The sequence below is a fragment of the Leopardus geoffroyi genome, chromosome A3 (genome assembly GCF_018350155.1).
Source record: "Leopardus geoffroyi isolate Oge1 chromosome A3, O.geoffroyi_Oge1_pat1.0, whole genome shotgun sequence".
Taxonomy (NCBI): Eukaryota; Metazoa; Chordata; class Mammalia; order Carnivora; family Felidae; genus Leopardus; species Leopardus geoffroyi.
The window spans coordinates 42,004,014-42,029,471 of NC_059336.1; the positions used below are offsets into that span (position 1 = coordinate 42,004,014).

General features: G+C 44.9%; 1 protein-coding gene across 10 annotated transcripts in view; it reads right to left on the bottom strand.

The window, feature by feature from the left end:
* Positions 1-25,458, bottom strand: part of KIF16B (kinesin family member 16B) — a 288,439-nt gene that overhangs the window by 251,137 nt on the left and 11,844 nt on the right. Inside the window, exon 2 of one of the 10 annotated variants that reach the window (XR_006703354.1) lies at positions 5,957-6,031. The exons of the other annotated variants lie outside the window; for them this stretch is intronic. The gene's annotated coding sequence lies outside the window, so the exon portion shown is untranslated. The remainder of the gene's footprint in view (positions 1-5,956; positions 6,032-25,458) is intronic. 10 annotated transcript variants of the gene reach the window in all.

Genomic DNA, 25,458 nt, shown 5'->3' on the forward strand with positions numbered 1-25,458 from the left:
ATTTTTGCTTCCCTTCCCTTACGTTCATCTGTTTTGTATCTTAAAGTCCTCATATGAGTGAAGTGATATGATGTTTGTCTTTCTCTAATTTCACTTAGCATAATACCCTATAGTTCCATCCACATAGTTGCAAATGGCAAGATTTCATTCTTTTTGATTGCTGAGTAATACTCCATTGCATATATGTGCCACATCTTCTTTATCCATTCATCCATTGATGGACATTTGGGCTCTTTCCATACTTTGGCTATTGTTGATAGTGCTGCTATAAACGTTGGGTGCATGTGCCCCTTCGAAACAGCACACCTGTATCCCTTGGATAAATACCAAGTAGTGCAATTGCTGGGTTGTAGGGTAGTACTATTTTTTAATTTTTTGAGGAACCTCCATACAGTTTTCCAGAGTGGCTGCACCAGTTTGCATTCCCACCAATAATGCAAAAGGGTGCCCCTTTCTCTGTATCCTTGCTAACATCTGTGGTTGCCTAAGTAGTTAATGTTAGCCATTCTGACAGGTGTGAGGTGGTATCTCATGGTGGTTTTGATTTGTGTTTCCCTGATGATGAGAGATGTTGAGCATTTTTCATGTATCGGTTGGTCATCTGGATGTCTTCTTTGGAGAAGTGTCTATTCATGTCTTTTGCCCATTTCTTCACTGGATTATTTGTTTTTGGGGTGTTAAGTTTGATAAATTCTCTATTGATTTTGGATACTAACCCTTTATCTGATATGTCGTTTGCAGATATCTTCTCCCATTCCGTCAGTTGCCTTTTAGTTTTGCTGATTGTTTTCTTCGCTGTGCAAAAGCTTTGTATTTTGATGAGGTCCCAATAGTTCATTTTTGCTTTGACTTCCCTTACCTCCAGAGACATGCTGAGTAAGAAGTTGGTGCGGCTGAAGTCAAAGAGGTTTTCGCCTTTTTTTTAAGTTTATTTATTTTTCAGAGAGAACACAAGAAGGGGAGGGGCAGTGAGAGAGGGGGAGAGAATCCCAAGCAGGCTCTGCACCGTCAGCACCGAGCCCAATGTGGGGCCCAAACTCACTAGCCTCAAGATCATGACCTGAGCCAAAACCAAGAGTGAGACACTTAACTCACTGAACCACCCAGGTGCCATGCACAGTGTGAGATGATTTCCATTAATATGTTGGAATCTGACTGTAGAATGCAGTGGGATATAGCCCGGAGAGAAAAACAACTATAAAGAAGTCTTAAAGCATTTTCAGTAATCATATATTTGATGGTAAAGTAAGTGTCGGGATTCGGAGACTTCTGTTTGTGTATTATGGGATGATAATGGAGTAATTATGGCTGTGGCCTTGAGAACCAAGGTTTCTAGATGAAAAGAGATACAAACATAAGATGGATGAGGTTAAGTAAAAAAAACTCTCTCGTCCTGAATCTGAATGGGGCTAGCATAAACTTTATCTGAAATTGAGAAAGAAAAAGAAAGTACTCCCTTACTTTGTCCTCTGAAAAGGCCTAGAATCTTATGCCCAAATTATAGCCTCTAAATTCCATTTAGTGTCAGGGTTCTTTGGAGAAAGACTCAATCCAAATATTTGAACTATCTTCTCACACAAGAAAGCAGGATGCTGTCACATCAAAAGTTACTGGTTTGGGGGCACCTGGGTGGCTCAGTCGGTTAAGCGGCCGACTTCAGCTCAGGTCATGATCTCGCGGTCCGTGAGTTCGAGCCCCGCGTCAGGCTCTGTGCTGACAGCTCAGAGCCTGGAGCCTGTTTCAGATTCTGTGTCTCCCTCTCTCTGACCCTCCCCCGTTCATGCTCTGTCTCTCTCTGTCTCAAAAATAAATAAACGTTAAAAAAAAAAAGTTACTGGTTTGTCCAGGTTGTCCATAAGCAACCTCTAACATGGTTCCTGGTGGTCCCTGCCTCCGGGTATCTGTGACCCTGTGCGATCCCCTCCCCAGCAAGTGGGCTGGACCTAGAAACTCACTTCTAATAACTAGAACACTACCACCCCAAAAGTGATGATCTGTCACTTCCTAGTTTGGGTTATAAAATGATTCTGATTTCTGACTTGCTGGCTCTCCTGAGGGTGTCTCTCTCAGAGCCCTGGCAATGGGGACAGCCAGCTGCCACACTGCGAGACTTTGGGAGAGACTCACATGGCAAGGAATTGCGGCCTGCCGGCAGCCACCTGGGTGAGCCTGGAAGTGTCCCTCCCCCAGCCAGGCTGGAAGGCCCTGGACAGCAGCCTTGAGACCCTGAGCCATCAGAGGACCCAGGTAAACCCCACCCAGACTCCTGACTCACAGAAACAGTGAGATAATAAATGTTGTTTTAAGCCCCTAAATTTGGGGGCTTAGGAGTTTGGAGCTCCTAAGTTGTGTTACACAGTGAGAAATAACCAAGACAAGAGCCGCAGCAAAAGGACTCAGTCAACCTGATAAGTGGCCACCGACAAAGCACAGCGGCAGAAAGAACAGTAACTGCAGTAGACTGAAACGCGTGAGATACGCATAAATTATGAGCTCATAATTAAAAGATAAAAACCAAATGTCTCCTCTGGAGAATCAAAAGAGTCACCTCCTTATTTTAAAAACTAGTAAATAAAGGGGAAGATTCAAGCACTTACCCTGCATTTCCTTTTGTTTTTTTTTTTTAGTTTTTTTTTTTTTTTTGATGTTTATCTATTTTTGAGAGAGAGAGAGACACAGCATGAGCAGGAGAGGGGCAGAGAGAGAGGGAGACACAGAATCCAAAGCAGGCTCCAGGCTCTGAGCTCTGAGCTGTCAGCACAGAGCCTGACGCGGGGCTCAAACCCACAAACCGTGAGATCATGACCTGAGCCGAAGTCAGACGCTTAACTGACTGAGCCACCCAGGCACCCCATCATTTTTTTTTTAAATGTTAATTTTTTTTGAAAGAGGGAGAGTGTGAGCATGTGAGTGCACGCACACAGGGGAGGGACAGAGAGAGGGAGAGAGAATCAGAAGCAGGATCCACACTGTCAGTGTAGAGCCCTAGGTGAGGCTTGAATCCAGGAACTGTAAGATTATGACCTGAGCAGAGTCTGATGCTCAACCGACTGAGCCACCCAGACGCCCCACCTGCATTTCCCAAACAATCTGCACTCCATGGTAACTGAAGAGTTGTTTGGGAAAGTTTCTCTTTTCAGGGTATTCTACCTAATACATCAAGAAGGAACAGAAGAATTAGAATGTCAGCACTTTGCGACTCTGGTGAACTCATGGCTTTAGAGAGTGACCATCATGGGCTGTTGACTCCACCACCAGGAGACAACCAGACACCCTGGGCATCCAAACTGAAACACCAGCACCCCTCTGCAGAAATCTTATCCCTCCCACATGGAAGACTGACTCTGCCCAAGACCTGATGGACCGTGATCTGCCAGGAAACACAGGGGGCAGGGGGAATCCATCCATCAATGCCAAGGAGGCAATCAGCAAAATCCAGCTTCTAGGCAGGTGGGCAGATAAGGGACCCAGCTTATTCAAGAACAAGAACAATAAACTGCAAGGAGCATAAAGATGGAAGGGGGACCTACAGATTTAACAAAAAAAAAAAAAAAGACTTTAAAGACCTATCAACCAATTGGACTTCAGTGCAAACAGAAAAGGCATTTTTAGAAATTATAAGATATGTAGGGAAAAGCTTACACTGATTAAAAATTTGATATTAAGGAATTATTACTACCATTTTAGGTTTAATAATGGTACCGTGATGCTTTTTTTTAAAACTCTCAACCTTTAAGAGATACACATTGAAATATTTATAAGTGAAATAACATGGCATCTGGTATTTACTTAAAAATAATCCCGGGGTGGAGGAACAAGGCATCTGGCAACCTTAGGATGAACAGGCTGAATAATAAAACCCAAACAGTCTGTTGTAAACATCATTCAAGAACTACAATGGACTCCTACGGCCTGATTTAACTTTTCCAGCCAGTCTGAAGAAGTCTAGGCCTGGATGAAACAGAACAATGGCTTAAAAGACAGACAAATAAATGAAATCCCTGCCATGCGCATGGTGCCCAGATCTCACCCAAAAGTGAGAACTGCCTCAGGGACACCCGTGCTCATGTGGTCTTAAAACAAATACTTCACCAAACTACCCCTTTCTTATAGCACGTAAGTACCAACAGCATGTCGTGGCCAGCAAGAGAGCTACACAATTAGTTTTAGTAACGCACGGGCTGCCACATCTCCAGCCCTTCCATCTGCACGTGGGTCGGCTCTCAGTCACTAACCTAATGTGTCCAGTCTTTCACTTTAAAACCACTCTTATCAACAAATACCTGCCGGCAGCACAAAATCATCCAGGGATCAAAGATTAGAAGTGACTGCGACAGGTGCTCATACCACTGGTCAATGCTCACTTACAAAACATGAAGAAATGCCATTCACACCATGCCCACCGCTCTTGCTAGACGTCACAGGTAAAGCAATTCCAAGGCTCAGAGCCTTACACCCTTGGAGCAGCGCGAGTTAAAGGGCCCTCTCACGTGATCATTTATTCTAACCGTAGGTAACCACAGCAGTACCTTCCTAGTTTTAAATGAATATCCACACTATAAAATATACTAGAGAAGATACTGACTGAAGGACCATTACGTCATCTGAGCGTCTATTAGCCACTTCTGAAATCTGAAGATGCTGGGTGGGTTTCAAAGGGTTCACAACCTTGAAATCATATGCACTGGGATGTGGTCGTGGGAGAGGGAAGGTGGCAGGCTCACTGTTCCGAGGGCCCACAGCTTTCCTTACTTGCCCAAAGAGCTCTGTATCCCAAAAAACACAGGAGCCCCAGCTCACACCCTCATGACTCAAAATGCAGCCCAAGAACAAGCAGCATTAGCAGCCCAGGAGCCTGTCAGAAATGAGGGCTCTCGGGCTGCACCACACACCTGCACTGCAACGAGAGCCCTAAGTGATTCTGGTGAATGTGAAAGTTTGTAAAGTGCTATGCTGACATTATCTTAATATAAGCCTGATGCTACTGCTCATAAGACCTACTCCCCAATGTTATCTATCTACTTGGTACACTGGGAAACTCACTACCTTTGTACTTTGACCTTTAAGTTTTACTTATAAAATTATATGGCAGAATATGGACATAGCCTGGCTGACACTGTCTCTACTCTTTGCTCTTAAGTTGTACAGTGGCTTCTGACCAAAAACGACAAATGTCTGACTTACTGATATCTAAGAAGCCATCTGACTATCACGACTTCCAGGTTACCTCATTCCCAGCACCCTGCCAAGCTATCAGTTTCTAGCTCTTTCTATACTCAGACTGTTTCCCAATGTCAAGGTAAGGTTGCTGCCAATACCTTGAAGTCATTCTTAAAAATAATCAGAGTAAGGGGGCAACCTGGGTGGCTCAGTCGGTTGGGCGTCCGGCTCTTGATTTTGGCTCAGGTCATGATCTTGCAGTCTGTGGAGTTGAGCCCTGCACTGGGCTCTATGCTGGCAGCATGTAGCCTGCTTGGGATTCTGTCTCCCCCTCTCTCTCTCTCTGCCCCCTCCCCCACTTGCTCTCTGTCTTTCTCTCAAAATAAATAAAAATAAACTTAAAAAAAAATCAGGTTAAGGGAATTACTTAGGGGGAAAATGGACTGAAGACAGAATATTTAAAAACCCAGGGAGTAAGAAAGCAGGAACCAGTTATGGAAACTGAGGCACAGCTCAGAGAGATCTTAGCAAAGTCATGTCTCAAGATGGTGCTTCTCAGTTCCAAAAAGTCATTCAACAACAGCTGGAATTATCTTTGAAGAAGAAACTAGAAAAAATACTCACCACAGCATCATCACATGAGTTTGAGCACAATAAAAAAAAAAAACTTACTGGATTTCAGAAGCTATTTCATAGCTTTTTCCAAGAAAAGGGACCTGTTGTGGTTTGGGGAAAAATCCAAAGACCTCCAGAAGATTCCATGCAATGCTATGAAAAGATGAAGGCCAGGGCTTACCTGACAATATTTATTTTCTGTGATGCCCCAGCTGGTGGTGGTGAAACTCAATGGCAGTTTGAGAACCAGCATGGACTACAAAGACCCAAAAAAAATTGGACAGTGTTTGAAATGAGAATATCTTTTTAGATCTGACCATTAAGCAAACTGAACTTCTGAACAGATATTCCTCTTATTCTAATAAGCTAATGAGCACTTTTAACACAAATGAAGATACAAAAATAAATACTAGAGAAGAACAAATATTTCACGTGAAAAATCTACACTTTTAATCAAAGCAGGTACCCAAGGATTAATACAGAATCCTTACTGCCTGTAGCCAAAGATGTATCTTACTCAGAGGAAAACCCAGAAGCTTGGTACCCCGGGCCATGGTGACATTTATGTCACTTTCTACAATTCTGGTTGGCTCAATACCCTTCTAGGAGAAGGAAAAGACTATATTTCTGTGTCTAACGTAGATAATCTGGGTGCCAAAGGGGAACTTTATATTCTTAACCATCTAATGAACCCAGCCAATGGAAAACCCTGCGAACTTTGTCCTGGAAATCACAAATAAAATACATGCCCAAGGTAAAGGGTGGGACACTCAGTACGAAGTCTGGTGACTAGTGGAAATCACTCAAATACCAAAAGCACCCGTTGATGAATTCAAATCTCATCAAAATTCAAAATATTTAGCACCAACAACCTGAGATCCATCTCTCTCTTGCAGCCGTCAAAAGGCTGCAGGAGGAGAAGATACTGACATGGAAATCACTGTGAATTCAGAGACCGGATGGAGGGCTGCATGTCGCTCTGTCAGAAACTGCAGTAGGGGATGCCAGGAAAAGATTTTAACGCTCAAGGTATTAATGTTCCTACAAGGCAGTTTCTGCCTGTCAAAACCACATCAGATCTCTCGCTTGTGATGTCAAACCTCTCACAGCCTTAACGCAGTATCTTTGACGAGTGGATAGCGGGAATTTTCCTACAGTGCCCTTGGTTAAATTAGGCAGTTCTTTCACAAAGGTTCAGGACTCTCTAAGGAGACTTAAAAGTACACGAGATAGGCTTGAATTGGATCACCTCGCAGTTCCAGGAGATCGACGTTTGGTAAGAATGGTTATCATCACCGTTAATCATGGTGACTGAATTGACGTCCCCCTGGAGCAGTACTGGAGAACAAAATTATATTTAGGAACCTTCCTATCTTGGACGACGGCAATGAAAAAAACTGTGTACACTTCATACTAATTATGGGCTAAATCGTTTCTTACAATAAAATGTTCTGTAGGATCCTAAAATAGGCAGGTACATTACTGTTACTGCGATGTTAATTTTTAGAGTGTTTTGCAACATGATTTTAGTCTAAGAAAAGCACAAATGGAAACAATGCTTTTCTTCTTTGAAGAAGATCTCAAAAGTTAGTTTGTCTCTTTCCCTCCACAACCTGCTGACCAACCCTGCTCGAGATCTCATCCCCTGGAGACAGGCTACTGTCATGGCCTTTGCTTCATTGCAGAGCCTTCAACCGTCAGAGGTGACTTCAAGGTCTATGTGGCACTCCAACCAACAGCCTTACCTCCCGCTCCCTCATCCCCACACCCAACAGTCAGTTACTAAGTCCTGTGAAACTGACCACCCATCTACCCACCTTGGCCACATGCCATATCTTCCCACAGACACTGCTGCATCTGGGGTTGCCACCACCTCGCCAGTGTCCTTGCCTCCAGCCTTCTCCCTTCCCATCCACACTCTACCCTGCTGTCAGAGGGATTCCCCCAGTTGCATATTTCACCCTGAGGCTCCCCCGCTTTAACTCCTTCAATGACTTCTCAAAGGCTACAGGATAAAATCCAACTCTCGGCAGTATACAAGGTCCTTCCTGCTCTGACCCTAACTAATGTTGCCATTCAACACTGTATCAATCCCACCTCCTCATCCTGACCTCCTCCCAGCCGGCCATCCAGACTCAGCTTAGACCTCACACGTCTGGAGAGACTTCGCTGAGCCCTCTCTCCCATCCCCTCATTAGAGCGTCCTCTTACCTTACCCACCAGACCCTGAACTTCTTAAAAAGCAAGGACCCTACCTGTTTGGGCTTATATCCGCAGGCCTAGCACAGTGCCTGCAACTTTGAGGTGCTCATCAAATGCTTGTTGAATGTGATGGGCTGACTAAAAGTTAAATAATTGCCTCTTACCCAAGCCTAGCCATCTCCACGTGCATCCCCACTTAATGCCAGCCTCCCTATGCACCCCCTTCTCGGTTCTTGTTTTCCCACATGCTACGGTGCCAACCAATCCCCATCCACATTCCAAAGAAAGGCTTTTCTCGGGTCTAATTTGACTCACCTACCATCATAAAACCTCAGAAACCATTTCCCTTCATATACCTGCCTAGTTCATCCCCAATCGCACGGGCCACATCCTTGCTAATGTCACCTCTCCAATTACTCTAGTGAATCCCAAAGAAGCAAGAACCAGCTTTGTTCATAATCCACAACCTGAGTCCACTGAGCACAAGGGCAACACTCAAAATCAGTGCCCAGTGCTTTGTCTTTTAATCCTTCAGCTGAGAACTGTAAAACACCAGGCATTGAGAGTTCCCCCAGCTCAGGTCAATTTCCTCTGACATTTAAGAAACATGGGAAATAAATCTTGACATTTTTCTCATATTGAGGAAAATAAATAATCCTAAAATATTATTTGAACATTGATTTGATAATAGAGCAAAATGAACTATGTCTCTCCCGAGCCACTTTGGTGAATTGGGTTTCTCAACCGAAAAGTCAATTATGGCTCCTTCATATAAATGAGTAATTTATTTGAAAGGTCTGGAAACTAGATCATAAGATGCTACAAATGAACCAGCTGGAATAAGTAGACTGAGATATAGATCAATATTGGAGGGAAGGAACAGGAGGAAGGAAGGGAAAAGAGTAAAACCTCCAATCAGAAAAGAGATGAATTGTGTCAGCTCTCAGATTTGTGAGTAGGAGGAAGCTTATGGGGGGGGGGGGGGGGGAATCTATGTTAATTCAAGTATTTTGAAATATTTTTAAATTATTCAGCAATTCAAATTGATTCCAGTTGGTCAGCTGATGGTATTTGGTCACTCCATTATGGACAGCCTGATTGGATAGTACTCAGATCTCCAAACTGAGTGTCATCCAAGAAGATTCTGAAAAGCAGCTTACTCACCCCGAGTTCTGAAGTCAATCAGTATCCCCCAAAGTCATCTCAAAACTTACATACTTTGTATATAATTGTAGAATCTCTATGTTGTACACTTGAAACTAAAATAATACTGTATGTGAACTATACTTCAGTTAAAAGTAAAAAATGCCAAGAGGCACCTAGGTGGCTCAGTCAGTTAAGCATCTAACTCTTGATTTCGGCTCAGGTCATGATCTCACAGTCCGTGAGATCGAGCTCTGTGTCAGGCTCCATTGTGACCACGGAGCCTGCTTGGGATTCTCTTTCTCCTTCTCTCTCTGCCCCTCCCCTGCTCATTCTCTCTTTCTCGCTCTCAAAACAAACAAACATTAAAAAAAATAAAAATAAAAAATGCAAACTTACATCCTATGAATATCTAACTGCCTTCACTTTGGTGGCAGAACACTCCAAAGCAAAATGAAAAATAGAACACCATTTTTTAAAAGAATATGTGACCTCCATGGGTACCAGTATGGAAAGAAGTCCAAGGAAAACTGCTCGGTTGGAGAAAGAATAAGTAGCAAACAGTGTGCAGACCTGGAACAATTTGCAGGTAAGCAGATAAATAAAGCATAAAGAATATGCACACATATATGCTTCCAGATGTAGAAGGCATTTCTGAGAGGATAAAGAGGAAGCTGTAAGTGGTATGAGATCTCATGCAATATTTGTATTGAGTTATACTATATCCTGATCCCATATGCTCAATGAATTGCTTAGTCCCTCTGTGCTACCCCCATGACATGCCTCTTTGCCCTTTTATTAGGGCTCCAGACAAAATACAGGACACTCAATTAAATGTGAATTTCAGATAAACAAATGGTTTTTTAGTGTAATTATATCCCAAATATCGCGTGAGATCTACTCACACTTTATTTTCCCCTGCTAACCGGGATGCCACCATGTCTTAGCCGGGGTGTGCATCCAGCAGGCTCTTCCAGTTAGATGCATGTGTGTTCGCCTCCCTCCCTAGAGCCCAGACAGACAGATACTAAGCTGAGTCTTCAAATACGCTTGCACCCTCAGTACCCAATGCAGCAGCAGAGGCTTCATAATCCATGTCCCCTCACCTTTGTCTAAATGTAGAAACAAACTCAGGGAGGGCTATTCTCCTGAAACCAGCTTCTCCTTAACCTCTCTGGCTGATCCTGACCACTCAAAGATCATGGAACTGTTGACTACTCTTAGTTGCTCTCTATGAAATCATAAAAGCCTGCAACTCAGTTTTGGGGCAAAACCCAGGGGGAGACAGATACTGAAAATTCTGGAGTGGGTTTTTAAGGCAATCCCCCTGACTTCATTTCAGCTCCTCACAGCACACCTCACCGCACGGCGGTCAGCCAGAGGTCAGCGGCACCATGACCTCCATCCAAGGGCCAAGCTGGAGTGGCAGCCTGTGAGAGGTCTGCGGAGCCTCCACTCCATTCCCCGTGGCCTGCCTCCATGGACGAGCCAAGGACAGCAGTGCTGTCACGGTCTCAGAGGCTATGAGTGTCCCATGCTAAGTGAAATCCTCCGCTGACCCCTGCCATATAGCAAGCGATTAAGGTGAACCTTTTATTTCCCCTGGTCTGGAGAGGGTGTAATGAACCTGAAAGATTAGGCAACAAGCCCACTGCTACAGGTTGGGATCCCGGAGAAGCAGATACTGTGAAGGAGTTTAGCAAGCGGGGTGCTCTTGGGACGGACACCTGGAAAAAGGAGAAGGCAGCAGGACCGAGCAGAGAAGACAGTGGAACTGTGATGACACAGGCCCCAGGGCAGCCTCGACTGACCCCACAGGCAGCCCTGAACTATGACGGCCTTTCAGAGTTGCCCAGGCTGGGCCTCGATGCTCCTTATTGGCCGGGGGACTGTGGGAGCTGCCTGGGGAAGGGGCACAACCTTGAGGCCGTGCTGACCGCACTCGGGCAGCCCAGCCGGGCAACACGATGCGGCAACAGAGGATCTGGTGGCGAGCGCAGGCTCCACCGCCCCAACTCCCCATCCATGCGGTAGAGTATGCCGGCCAGTGGCAGCCACCACTGTGGCAGAGTGGTGTCAATAACAATCAGAGCTGTCTCAATGCAAATGAGCTGCCTGGACATGTGCAGAATCATCCCTGAGGGGGTTTAGGTGGAGGCTGACAAATCCTCATCTGGGACAAATCCTTATGCGGATATTTGCATTCACTCAGTCTTCAAATATTTAGTACCTTTCATGCCAGATAATATTCCTGGTGTGGGAAAAAGCGGTAAACAATACAGAGTCTGCCTGGAATCTGCATTATAGTGAGGGGAGCAGAAAAAAATAAAAACAATACCATCGTAGACACTGGTAACTAGCTATAAAGAAATGAAACAGTGTCATGGGATAGAATTGAGGGCAGAGGCAGTGGGAGGCATGTGGCTAGAAATGACCTTTCCATGGGGGTTAACGTGTGAGCAAAGGCCTGACTGCAGGAAGGCCAAGGGGTAGGCAAAGATCTGGGAGAAACATTCCAGATAAACAGAAAGGCAGGGAAAAGGCCCCGGGGCAGGAACCAGCAGGAGGTTTGGGGGAAAGAGCAAAAAGGCCAGTGTGACTGCAGGTAAGAGGGGGCAAGCAAAATGGGACGTGAGGTCAGAAAAGGAAGCCAGGGCCAAAGTATGTCAGGCCTTTATAGGACGTTGGAACTTACGTGTGGTAGCAGGCCACAGACACAGGAGGGCTAAGAGTACAGGGGAATAGCACAATCCCACTTACATTTTTAAATCCTCCCCCAGCTACTGTGCATGGACTCCCGAGGGGCAAGAGTAGAGAAAGGAAGCCAAGTAGGGTCCTACAGGCCACACGAGAGACACTGGGCCGCCATCGGAGCACAGGTGTGTCCAAAAGACAATGGGGCCACATCCAGGATTCCCAAGCCCTGCAGATCAACAGAATCACATGAAGCATCCCCCCCAGACCTACCAAGTGAGAATCCCCTGGATGGGGACCAGGAATCTCTATATTCAACCACCAAGGTTTGGGAAGCGCTGACCTGGGTGATCTGTGATGCCCTCCTCAGCTGTGAGGAGCCGGGGCCCTATGAGTGAGGAAGCGTAGTTCCTCTTAGCTCCTTCTGAAAGGGTGCTTTACTAGACGGGCTCGGCCCTTCTTCTGAATGGAGCCCAACCCACCCAGCCCCAATTCCAGAACAAGAATCCAGATTTGGACTGTGCCTTTCAGGGTATCACTGTTGGCTTCCAACAGAGGCTCCTCTTCCGAACTCTGGAACACCACAGTCACTGAAAACACTGGTAAGTGGGAAGAAAGAGCAAGTAGCCAAACAGCATGAAAGCTATAATGTAATTTGCAATTAAACAGGAAGAAAGAAGGGAAGAAAAAAATATGCACATATACTGAAAACTATTTTCTCACTTCTCCTAAGGAAGGTGTATAACCAGTACCATTCTAGAAGCATAGAAGGAAAGTTAATTCATTACATATAGTGAGTGGACGCCTTACTCCGGGCATTAGGCATAATTTAATTCTGTCACAGAACCCTGGCCCAATTGAGAAAAACTGGTGAAGAATTTCATACACTATAAAATTCAAGCCCAAAAGCCAAAAGAACTAAATTTTGCTTGAGACTAAAGATGATAATGGCACTTTGCAGGGAATTTTGGATACTCTGCAGGGAGGACCACTGGAGACCAAGATGGTAAAGGGCTTGAGAGCCAAGATGAGCACTTGACAAGAAGATGATGGACTCGGAAGAGACCTCGTCCATGACCTCCACTCGGGTGGAGAGAAAGTGAGGCCCTGGGAGGGTAAGGGACTTGCTCCAAGTCGCTACTAGAGTCAGCAGTATGGAAATGGAAAGTTAGAGGAAGTAAGCGGTCAATACTGCCATGCCACAGTGAATGGCTCTGGGCTGTGCGCAAAGCTAGAACACCAAACTTGATTTCAACTACCTCCCCCTGAAGGTGGGAATTAGGGAAGCTTGGGCTCCCACGGGAACACAATGGGCCAGCTGCACATGTGAGCAATCCACACCACGATTACTCCCTAAATTGAATGCAAGGTGTCTATTGCATCAGGTGCTAGATGCAGGGCACAAGAAGCCCGTCGAGCCTCATCTCCCACACACACCTGTACCACCCAAGCCCCCATCACATCCCAAACAGCGCCTTTTTCCAGGACTCACAGTGACCCTCATGCTGTGCCCTCTGTCTGGAATGTACTTTTCCCCTCCATCTCACTCATCCTTCAAAGCTTTTTGATGTTCCTCCTCCAGGAAGCCTTCCCAATCTTCTCCTAGCCAGTACCTTCTGTGTGATATTCCATAACACACCACATCTTCTGTGTGATACTTCCTAACACACACCTTTGTGATATTTCGTAACACATCATAGCGGTTTCTACCTTCCACCTGTTTACTACTGGGGGACTACATATTTGTCTTCTCAACCAGTCCACCCGCTTCCTGGAGGCAGACATAATGCCTTAATTTTTGCATACCCCATAATACCCAGCACTACACCCTGACATACAGAAAGCACCTAGATGGATGAATGAAAGTAAGCAATGAAACAATGAAACAGGTGAAGTGAAAACAAGATCCTACTCTTGAATTCCAAGCCTTAAAATGCGGTTAATTATGCTTCAAAGTCCATTATACATTTTTAATTTCTAAATGCAGATGTGGGGGTGCCTGGGTGGCGCAGTCGGTTAAGCGTCTGACTTCAGCCGGGTCACGATCTCGCGGTCCGTGAGTTCGAGCCCCGCGTCAGGCTCTGGGCTGATGGCTCGGAGCCTGGAGCCTGTTTCCGATTCTGTGTCTCCCTCTCTCTCTGCACCTCCCCCGTTCATGCTCTGTCTCTCTCTGTCCCAAAAATAAATAAACGTTGAGAAAAATAAATAAATAAATAAATAAATAAATAAATGCAGATGTGTTTTCCCTATAAGTATCAGTTAACCTAGCAGATGTTAACTCCAAAGGCAAAAATGAAGTCCGGCTCTTCCCGGAGACACACAGCTGTGCTGACTCCAGAACCAAGGCAGTGAGAATGTCCGTCGCTTTCGAATCATAGAAGAAAAATAGGGATGTGCGTATGACCCAACTTCTTCAACACGTTTCTCCAAAACACAGAAGCAACACGTTCACAAAAGGAAAGTGGCAAGTTAAAAGAAATGGCCTAAATGTAAACACGGAGAACTTTACTAATACTTCCTTTTGTTTTCCTGTGCTCAGACATTAAGCCAACTATTTAACGTCCAAAGATACCCTCGTGCAATGTGGCAGCGCCACGAAACACGAAGAAATGAGTTTTCTCGGCTCTTTCCCCACACCATTACCACAACCCTCCTTCCAGATTTATCTCTATTTTAGAGAAATGTTCTCAGTGACAGCTTTATGAAAAAAAAAAAAAAAAATACAATAGCTGGCTCATAAAAAGAAGATTGATTCCTCTTACCACATTGCCAGCTAAATATACCAGATAGGAGAAAGGTATGCTTCAAAATACTCAATTGTAAGACTCTTCAAAAGACTTCACCTCGAGTCAGAGGTGGAATCAGACGCAAGCACAGCTTCTGATGTTGCCGAGCAGAGTGGTTTAATAATTGTGCAGGGAAGCACCGGGCTTTGGGCACCTGCGTTGAAACCCTGCCTCTCGACAGCTCTATGACTTTACCACCTGATTGAACTTTGCCAAGCCTTGGTTTCCTCACCTGTAAATGGCTGAATAAAACCTATCACACAGGGGTGCCTGAGTGTTTCAGGGGGTTAAGCCTCCAACTCTTGATATCAGCTCAGGTCATGATCTCGCAGTCTGGATCTTGTGGTCGTGAGATCGAGCCCTGCATCCGGCTGGGCTCCATGCTGAGCACGGAACCTGCTTGGGATTCTCTCTCCCCTGCATGCGTGTGTGTTCGCTCTTTCTCTCTCTCAAACTAAATAAATAAACTTAAAAAAAAAAACCTAAGTACTAATTGTGCAATGCTGTGGGTTGAGCTCGCCTGATGCATCATTTTCTGCTGAAAAATGTGACAGAAGAAAACAGGCAACACAAGGCCAGGCACCCAGCAGACAATCAGTTCATCTCCATCACAAACCCAAGATCCATCCATCAGCAAGTGTTTATCGTGCCTGTGCTGTCTGAGGCACTGGACATACACCAGTAAACAAAAACAACAAAAAGCCCTGCCCTCCAGGAGCTTACATTCTGTTGGGCAGTTCTGTGTTAATAACCTTTCCAGGGCTTTCCAAAAATGAGTGGAAATGGAGGAAATCCAGAATACATTTTGCCAAATTTTCTAGCCAGATCTCAAAACTATGAAGAACCACCAGATAGTTGATCCTCATAGGTTTTATTTATAAAGTGCCTTATCTTCATCAACACAATCCAGAGGCCACAGTTCATAAAAAAGAACATCAGAAACACCAAAATTCTTTCACTTATTTTTAATGTTTATTTTTGAGGGGGGGGGGAGGGGCAGAGAGAGGGAAACACTGAATCCAAAGCAGGCTCCAGGCTCTGAGCTGGCAGCACAGAGCCTGACACGGGGCTCAAACCCACAAACCCTGAGATTGTGACATCAGCCGAAGCTGGATGCTTAACCCACTGAGCCACCCAGGTGCCCCTTCCTTCACTTATTTTTAAATACTTGAGAAAGGTGTCTAGTGATTCTGACTATATACTCGATGTCTGAAGACAGGAAACAAATGCCGTCCTTCTTGCCCAGTAGCCCCTTCCCTTTGTCCCCGAGGGCAAGCTTGCAATTGTATAATAAATTAAAGAGAGCAACAGTGGCTAGAGGCAGGAGTAGGTCAAAGGACAAACGCATGTCTCCCCTTTACGAGGCTCTCAGGGATACAGCGATGTATAATCATAGACCGTGACCTTCACCATCCCACGATCACCCCATGTGGGTGAGACCAAACAGGCTGTAAAAGCAAAGGCCCACCCCAGCACGGGAGGCCAGACCAAGGAAAGATCTGATATGGTTGACATGGTAAGTGAAATGCAGTCAGTCCAAAAGGGAAACCCAATCATTGCCTAAAGGAACACCCACATTTTGTATACTAGGAGACAAGGGGGTAGGTCATCAGACCCTTTCCAGGCTATTCTTGGAACAAAACTGAGTCACACCACCTTCCTTGGTGCCTAAACACAGCCAGGCTTGGTGAAGAGCTGCTCCCTGCCTGTCCTGGCTCTCGCTGCTTTTCAGACCACACTGGTCAGACACGGAGTATGCTACGCCCCATCTGCAGTTTCTGACTAGTGATACAAAGCACAACAGCAGAGAAATAGAACAGAGGAAGAAGCCACACTCTACACACAGGCCGATTTTCATTTCTTCATCACCTGGAAAACATGAGGCATCAATGGAGAGCACACTGACATCATGTGGGGTGTCCAGGAGCTGGAGCGTTACCAGTAATCACATTCCAGCTGTCTCCCAACCCAGGAGCCCTCCAGCTCTGCTGCACACAGCAATTTCCCAGGGACTTTAAAATTCCTGATGCCCAGCTGCACCCCCTACGAGTTAAATCCACTCTCTGGTGTGGTAAGCCATCGGCTGAGATGTGAGGCCAGCATCCTAAACTCCTGGTTTTTCTACTTCCCCCATTAAAGGTCTCAGAAGGGCAAACTGGGCCTCCCCCACAATAAGATGTCATTAGCAAAGCCCAAAGGAGAAAACACACCATGACTACGGACCTTGTATGAAACCAGATGACACAGGTGGGAAAATATCAAGCAGGCCACCAAAACTCTCAACAAAGAAGAAAAGGCCTTCGGGCTCAGGCATGCAGTCTGCCACAGTCAGAGCAACGTAGCCCAGAATTTCAGGGTCCAAAGAGCCAGGTTCACATTCTGCAGCTCTAACTGACCAGTGTGTTGCTGACCAAGCCTGCCTGCCCGTCCATAATACAGGGATGAGTCCTGCCTGCCCTACCTGCCCTAGAGAAGACTATGGAATTCAGAGGACAGAGTCGAAGCACGCAGTGAAGGACGGGCTTATGCAGACCCAATTGCTGTCCTCAGCATTACCAGCACTGTTCACAGAAGCTACTTTAGGGCTGCCTCTTCCAGGAGCCCCCTCCCCAACCATGACACCTCTTTCCTGGTCTTCACAGAAACACGGAAAGGACCAGCATCTTTCAGCATTCAGTGGAATTCAAGGATGCTTGTGACACAACAGTGAGACAAGCCAGGAGCACTCAAAGATGACAACCCCCCACCCCCCACCCACCACCAAATATTGAAAACACCGGTAATGCAGAAAAGTAGTAAGGGGAAATGGTCTGAAGAGTTGCAAATAAAAGAGAAAGATTTTTTTAATTCCAGTATAATTAACATACAATGCTGTATTAGTTTCAGTTGTACAACACAGTTATTCAACATTTCTATATATCACCCGATGCTCATCACGGTAAGTGTACTCTTAATCCCCTTCACCTGTTTCACCCATCCCCCACCCAACTCCCCTCTGGCAACCATCAATTTTTTCTCTATAGTTAGAGTCTGTTTTGGGGGGATGTATGGGTGGCTCAGTCAGTTAAGCATCTGACTCTTGATCTCGGCTCAGATCATGATCACATGGGCCATGGGATTGAGCCCTGCATCAGGCCCTGTGCTGACAGTGTGGAGCCTGCTTGGGATTCTCTCTCTCTCTCAAACATAACTAAACTTAAAAAAAAAAAAAAAAAAAAGTATGCTTTTTGTCTTTTTTTTGTTCATTTGTTTTGTTTTTTAAATTCCACATGAGTGTGATCATATGGTATTTGTCTTTCTCTGACTTATTCCACTTAGCATTATACTCTCTAGATGCATCCATGCTGTTGCAAATGGCAAGATTTCATTCTTTTTTATGGATGAGTAATACTCCACTACGTGTGTAAGGGTGTGGGTGTGTGTGTACCACATCTTCTTTGTCCATTCGTCTATCCATGGACACTTGGACTGCTTCCCTATCTTGGCTATTGTAAATAACACTGCAATAAACACAGGGGTCCATGTTTCTTTTTGAATAGTGTTTTCATTTTCTTTGGATAAATACCCAGTAGTGGAATTAATGGATCAAGTGGTGTTTCTATGCTTAATTTTTCTTAATGTTTATTTTTGAGACAGAGAGAGACAGAGTATGAGCGGGGGAGGTGCAGAGAGAGAGGGAGACACAGAATCGAAGCAGGCTCCAGGCTCTGAGCTGTCAGCACAGAGCCTGATGCGGGGCTCAAACCCACGAACCATGAGATCATGACCTGAGCTGAAGTCGAACGCTCAACTGACTGAGCTACCCAGGCACCCCTCTATTTTTAATTTTTTGAGGAACCTCCACAATGTTTTCCACAGTGGCTGCACCAATTTTCACTCGCCAACAGTGTATGAGGGTTCCTTTTTTCCCACATCCTCAACAACACTTGTTATATCTTGTCTTTTGGGTATTAGCCATTCTGACAGATATAATATGATATCTCACTGTGGTTGTGATTTGCCTTTCCATGATGATAAGCAATGTTGAGTATCTTTTCATCTATCTGTTGTCCATCTCGATGTCTTCTTTGGAGAAATGTCTGTTCATGTCTTCTGCCCATTTTTTAATTGGACTATGTTTTTTTGATGTTCAGTTATATAAGTTCTTTACATACTTGGGATACTAACCCTTTACCAAATGTGTCATTTGTAAATATCTTCTCCCATCTGGTAAGCTGTCTTTTAGTTTTGTTGGTTGTTTCCTTTGCTGTGCAGAAGCATTTTATTTTGATGTAGGGGAGAAGTTTTAAACATTCATTCTATGCCAGATATTTTTCAGTGGCATCCGAAGGCTAGGACTAGTGTACTCTGTATTCTAAAATATCTTTAATTAATTGTCAGTACTTTAAAAAATCAGAAGATCTTATGTGAATATTCTTGTTATTCCTGAAATACAATGGCACTCCTATGACCATACTCCACAGGACAGCAGAAAGGGAGGTGATGTTGGCTTACATCACCTGCAGCCCACACAGGTCACCAGCTCTCCGCCAGTTCCCCAGAGACGGGAGTTGAGACCCCATAGAAAACTTGGGAGACTTCAGAGAGCAGGTTATGCCTCTAATGGCAAAAAAACCTTTTTAAATGACCTACTGGCAGCAAATCTAAAGAATTTGATTGTGGCTTCTCAAACTTTCTGTTGGATTCTATTACCTTCTCCCCATGGCGCCTCGAGGGACAGAAAGCCAATGACAATGCTGGCTGATGTGATGAAACCAATGAAGCTGACTTTTAACAAAATAAAACATGACTTAACCCAGCCTGGAGCAAATAAGGTGTGATCTGTTCAGGTTTTCTAACATCTTTAGGATTTCTTAAAGAAACTACCAGTGAGGAATAGTTTCTATCTTTTTAGCATAGGCTGCACCTCTTTAATTTTCAATCCTTCTGACTGTCTGCCAGTATTTTCATGTCCTGATACCCTCGAGGTGTGCCCCTTTTGAAGAGTGAAGCTGTCTTTCCCCAGAGCTGTACTGCTGGGGCAGCATTAGCTGGTTCTTAAGACTCAAGAACTCATCCCAGATTCCTTGAAACTGAATACACTACCACAATTTACGCAGAAATGAAAGAAATAACCTTGTCATCAAGCCAGAAGGCCCTGAAGTAAGAAAGCCCTCTGATATCATGATGTTCTTTGCAATCAAACAGGCAGAAAGCAAAACAGGTCTGTCCTCATTTCTGGGGCTCAGCTGACCGAACAGTAAATGCACAATAAAGCAGGCCCCTCCTACAACAACTATATGAGGGCAAAGGAAGTCTCTAGTTGCACCTGGCGTAATACTGGCATCTCTAATTTGGACCTCATTTCAAAGGAGGAGGGGAGGAGGGGCGAGAGCTAGTACACAATGCACTGGCACTCACTGTCTGAGACCGAGGCCTCATCTTGCGATCACACGATGACATCAAAGGAGCAGTTCCACTTCTGTTTCACTCAAGTCCTCAACTCTCAAGTGTCGCCTTTCTGTTCTTTTATGATTAATTATGCTTTTTAATTCAGTCTCCATTCTTCTGCACACTGAGCCCCCTCACGTTTCATGGCTCTGCTCCATTTGCATTTTCAAAGCTTGACAAACCCAGTTCAGCACTTGAAACAGGAAGCTCTCCAACACAAGTGCCAAGAAACAAGGCCCTTAGCTGCCTACAAGCCACACAGGGAAGGGGCTTAAGAACAGCCATGTGTGCCTCTGAAAACAAACAAGTGGATAAAATCATATCACACTGAAGCTGCACAGAGAAAGCAAACTGCTGGTATTGTTCTAGCAAATGCATTATTAACACACAGCCATTGGAAGTTCCTTCAGCTCCTCAAATGAGGTCTCTGGGCCTTCCACGTTGTTCCCTCCATCTGCTATACTTGTCCCTGGCCAACGCTCACTTCCGATCTAGCTAGATGTTTCTCCCCTAAGCACCTTCCCTGATGCCCCAAGTCTGAATTAGACCCCAGCTCTCACCACAAGCTTCCGTACATAGTACCACAGGACCTAGTCCAACAAAGACCAGGACAGTGCCTGGCTTATGCACCACTACATCCCCAACATGCAACCCAGCAGCTGCCTTGTGGTTGTTAATGACTGTGGGGGGGACGGGGTTTAGAAGGTCAACTATATTCATAATTATACCAGGACATTATTTGCCTTTTTCACTCTCATTCTCTCCCAAGTGCACAGTGGAGTTTTCCAGGGGCTGCAATGTGTGTGATGAATCGTTCTGATGGCTAAAGGAATGTGTGCTTACATACTCCTATGTAATTCCTAATGTGGTAAATAATAGACTTGTGTAGCCCACAAAAACAAAAGCTCTTTGGGGTCCTCAAAAATTTTTAAGACTGCAGAAATCCCCAAAGCCAAAAACGTTTGAGAACCACTGGTCTAGCCCATGGCCTGGCACATACCCTGTCATGGTATCCTCCTCTGGAATGTTCTTCCCATCCCTAGAAGGGGTGCCACTCAACACCCCCACCCTCATACATCATGCCTCGAATACACCATCATTACCTAGGGGTCATCTGAAGCTCCCTTTGTTCCTGTCACTTCCACTAGGTCACGAGCTACTAGAGAGTAGGGACTATGCCCTCGATCGTCTCTGACCAAAGGGCTCAATAAAAGCTCAGTAGCTGGACAAAATGTCAAGTCACCATGAAAACCTCTGCTCTTCACCAAGCTAAGACTAGTCAGACCACAATGTTCAACTCCTGCCATAACTCCTTACCTATAGACTTGAGCTCACACTATCTTCCTTTCTCCAAATACCTACGGTATTTTATTATCTATATAGTAAAACCAAATACTTGGGGACTAGTAGACTTTGTCCATTTATTACTGAATTATGTCAGATTGTGCTTTGCCATCACAATATCCACGGGAAATCCTAAAAAGTACAAGACAAAATTATAATAGCACTGATTATGCCTATCCCATGCAAGCACTCTATAGCCAGGACACAGAAGCATCTAATTTACCTGCTCTTCCATATCCATGCCTCTATCACACCTTCACTGTACTAAGTACTGTGTGAAAGACTGGGATTACAGGACAGTGAAATCTCTGCCTCGCTAATGTAATCAGTAAACAGTCCAAAGGTATCCTTCCAAGGAAAAGCTCACACACAAAGAAAGTCGTTTCCCATATGCAGAAAGCACTCCACGTCTGCTGAATGAAGGAATGAATAAATGAATCGGAAATAGCAAATCAAGAACTACAAACGTGCTCCAAAGGCTAAGAAAGATGGTACAGAAAATAAATCCGATGTATCTAGGACTGATTAGCAATAGCTCTCTCTCAAAAGTCAGAGCAGAAGAAAAAGGAAAAGGGGAAAGGCAGCAAAAAGAAACAACCACAAAATCCTCCGACTCTTCAAAATCAAAGGAGGGAGGAATTCCAGCCAAGATCAAATTATAATCAAACCAGTTCCACAAGCACTTATGTTCCAGGCAAGGAGGAGTGAAGTCCTTCCGCTGATCCTTTAATTCATTTATTGGTCATTAGAAAGAGCAGAAAATCTGAAAACCACTGGTTAGTAGAAAGTGTAGGCTAAGTTACCATTACCACTGGAAATAAGCTTCCCTTGGGGACAAAAGCCTGCCTTTGCAGTGTCCCATCTTCCCTTCTCACCATCCTCCTGTTTCCAGAACTGGTCCACTACCTGCATCACAGGCTGAGTGTGACCCCACACCTCCCTGAACTCATCTTCAGCGGCTGCCCAACCGTCAACAGAATACAGGCTGCTGACCTCAGTGCTACGAGGGTCTTACAGGTCACCTAAGCTCAAGTTCTTTTAGCCTGACACCAGCCTGGTGATCGGTCATGCAAAGAAATAGGACAGCCAGAAATCACCACACCTGCCTACTCAACAGAATGGCTCCCTTTGTTCTCTGCCTGCCCCTCTACTCAAGCTTGCCACTCTGAACCAGCCACTCATTTGTTAGCCTGAGCTTCCTGAGAACATAGATCATGCCCATTGGTATCCCCAGTGCCTAACTATAATGCTTGGGACTTCGTAGGCGGCCAATGAATGTTTGCAGGATGAAAGACTGTATGAATGATCATAATCATATACACCCACACCTCTTGCTCAAATCATCCCATTTCTATTCTTGTCCCCTTACAGTCCATTCTCCACCAGTGGCCCAAGTGACCTTTGGACAAGTGAAGTCAGATCAGGTCACTCCCATTCTCTCACTCTTGCCATGGCCCTAACCGCACTCATAATAAGCCTACAACCTTACCATGGTTTCCTGAGCTCCACATGATGCATCACACTTCCTCCCACATGGCCTCCAGTATCCAGTGCATATTCCAGGCATGTTCTTGCCATAGGGCCTTCGTACTTGCTATTCCTTCTGCCCAGAGGATTCTTCTTAGATATCCCCATAGTTCATCACCTTCTTTTATCTACCCAAAAAGTCTCTTCCTGACCTCTGGTATGGTTAGCTATCCTTTTACCCTGCTTTATTTTCTTTATAGAACTTTTAACTACCTGCCATTACATATGATCTGTTTACTTCCCAGACCTGTGCTGTCCAATATGGCAGTGACTGGCCACATGTGGCTACTGAGCACTTGAAACGTGGTTAGTTGTGCTGTAAGTATAACAAACATGCCACACTTCCGAGACAGTACAAAAAAGGGATGTAAAATATCTCATTAATACTTACTCTACTGATTTCATATTGAAATGACATTCTGAATATAATGGGTTAAATTAGATTGATAAAGTTAATTTCACCCATTTATATTTTTTTTAATGTGATTACCAGAAAATTTTAAATTACATATGTGGGGGACACTGCCTTTCTATTCGACAGTAGTATACTAGAATATAAGCTCTCTGGGGGCAGCAACTTTATCATCCTGTTCAGCAAAGAATCTCCAAACTTTGAAAAGCACCCTGCACACAGCTGCTCAATAAGTACTTAATGACTAAAATATCTTTCCTCTGCTATGACTCTTTCCCACTGTACAAGGTCCAGATCAAACCTCCCCTCTCCCTGGAAGCTTCCTGGGGTCACCTCACTCAGCATTCGTTCCCCCAGCAACCAGCACAGGGTCTGGCACAGTTTGATACACAGTAAGTCCAATAATTCAGCAAGTGGGGGGTGGGGGTGGGCAGGTGGGGAGGACTATTAGTCTCATATTGTAGAAGAAGGCTCTGAAACCCAGAGAAGTAAAATGACACACCCAAACTCACACAATGAGCAAGTGGCAGACCTGGAAAACAAACCCATGTCTTCCAGCCCCAGCCCTTGGCACCTGGCTCTCCACCCAAGGCCCAGGCTAGCAGCCAGGATCACATCCATAGACATGGTTTGCTTGTCTGTTTTAGCTATAACCCTAGCCAACATTTGAAATTTTGAGGATTTCAACAGTCCGTGTTCCCATTTTATTCAATACTTGAACACATGTCAAGTACAAGAAAGATATCCAAGAACAAGACAGGAATGGCCCCGGTCCTCATAGAGTAACTCTGACAATAAACCACTAAAAAAGGAAAATACACAGTAATCCAAATTGTGATAAGAGTGATAAGGAAAATAAAAAATTGAGAAGGGAGATAGGAAATACCAGGCATGGGAGATGATATTTTCAATGAGACAACTGAGGAGGTGACATCTAACTAAGAAGGAAGAAACAGGACATGTGGACATCTGGGTTTCCACACCTGTACCACATGGAAAGGTAAGTGCAAAGGTCCTTGATGGTATCACTGGCTGGAACAGATGGAGTTGCCTCTCGAGACACAGTGTGCAGAACTAGATAGCTTCCCCTTTACAGTACAGAATTATCTCCGGGAAGTGGTGTCCCAGCCAGTAAAATAACTACGGTTTCCAGCTTTCCCTGCAGCCAGGTGTGGCCATGTGGCCAATGGGAGGTGAGCACTAGTGACATGTCTCTTCCACACCACGGAGGTGGGTGCACCTCCCTACCCTCCACTTGCCTTCCACTAGCTGGAGAGAGAGGATGGTGAGGCCCCAGAGAGTAGAGGCTCCAGGAGCACCAGCTGACTGGGAACTACACACAGTGATCTGCTTACATGAGCAACAGATAAACGGTGTTGGTAACTTTAGTGTGAAGTCCTTAAAACATGGGGGGAAGTTTACTAGAGAAACTAGCAAGTGCCCCTCCACACACGATTACCTCCCCGACTCAGAGTTTGTAATGTGGATTGTGGAAGGCCTATCTGGTCCCATGTAGGCATTGAGTTTGTTGCCCCTGTACTACAAATTTAACTAATTATGTCTAAAACCGATCCTTGAGGGGTGCCTGGGTGGCTCAGTCGGTTAAGCATCTGACTCTTGTTTTCAGCTCAGGTCATGATCTTTTGGTTCATGGGATCGAGCCCCACGTCAGGCTCTGTGCTGACAGCACAGATCCTGCTTGTGATTCTCTCTCTCTCTGGCCCTGACCCACTTGCTTGTGCATGTTCATGCATGTTTTCTCTCTCTCTCTCAAAATAAATGAACTTAAAAAAAAAAAAATCCTTGACACATCACTAAGACCTGCCTTCCCCCAAACTCACTCCAAATTCCAAACCTTTCCACCCCATCAAGGATGAAAGGTCCCCATGTGTCTTTTCCATTTGACATGTGGAACAATTAATCCAACCAAGGTCTTAACAGCTCAAAGTGTCTGTCTATATTCCAAAAAAGGATGCCAGGAGGCATAATTCCTCAATCTTTCAAAGAGAGTTATTCTAGGGGAAATGTTATCTATTCTTACCCTTAGTATCATATCAGGAAAGACAAAGTTGGCCCTAAGAACAAAAAGAGCTTAATTAAGATGTTTTACAAGACAACTAAACTCATTGTGCGATCTTAGACTGG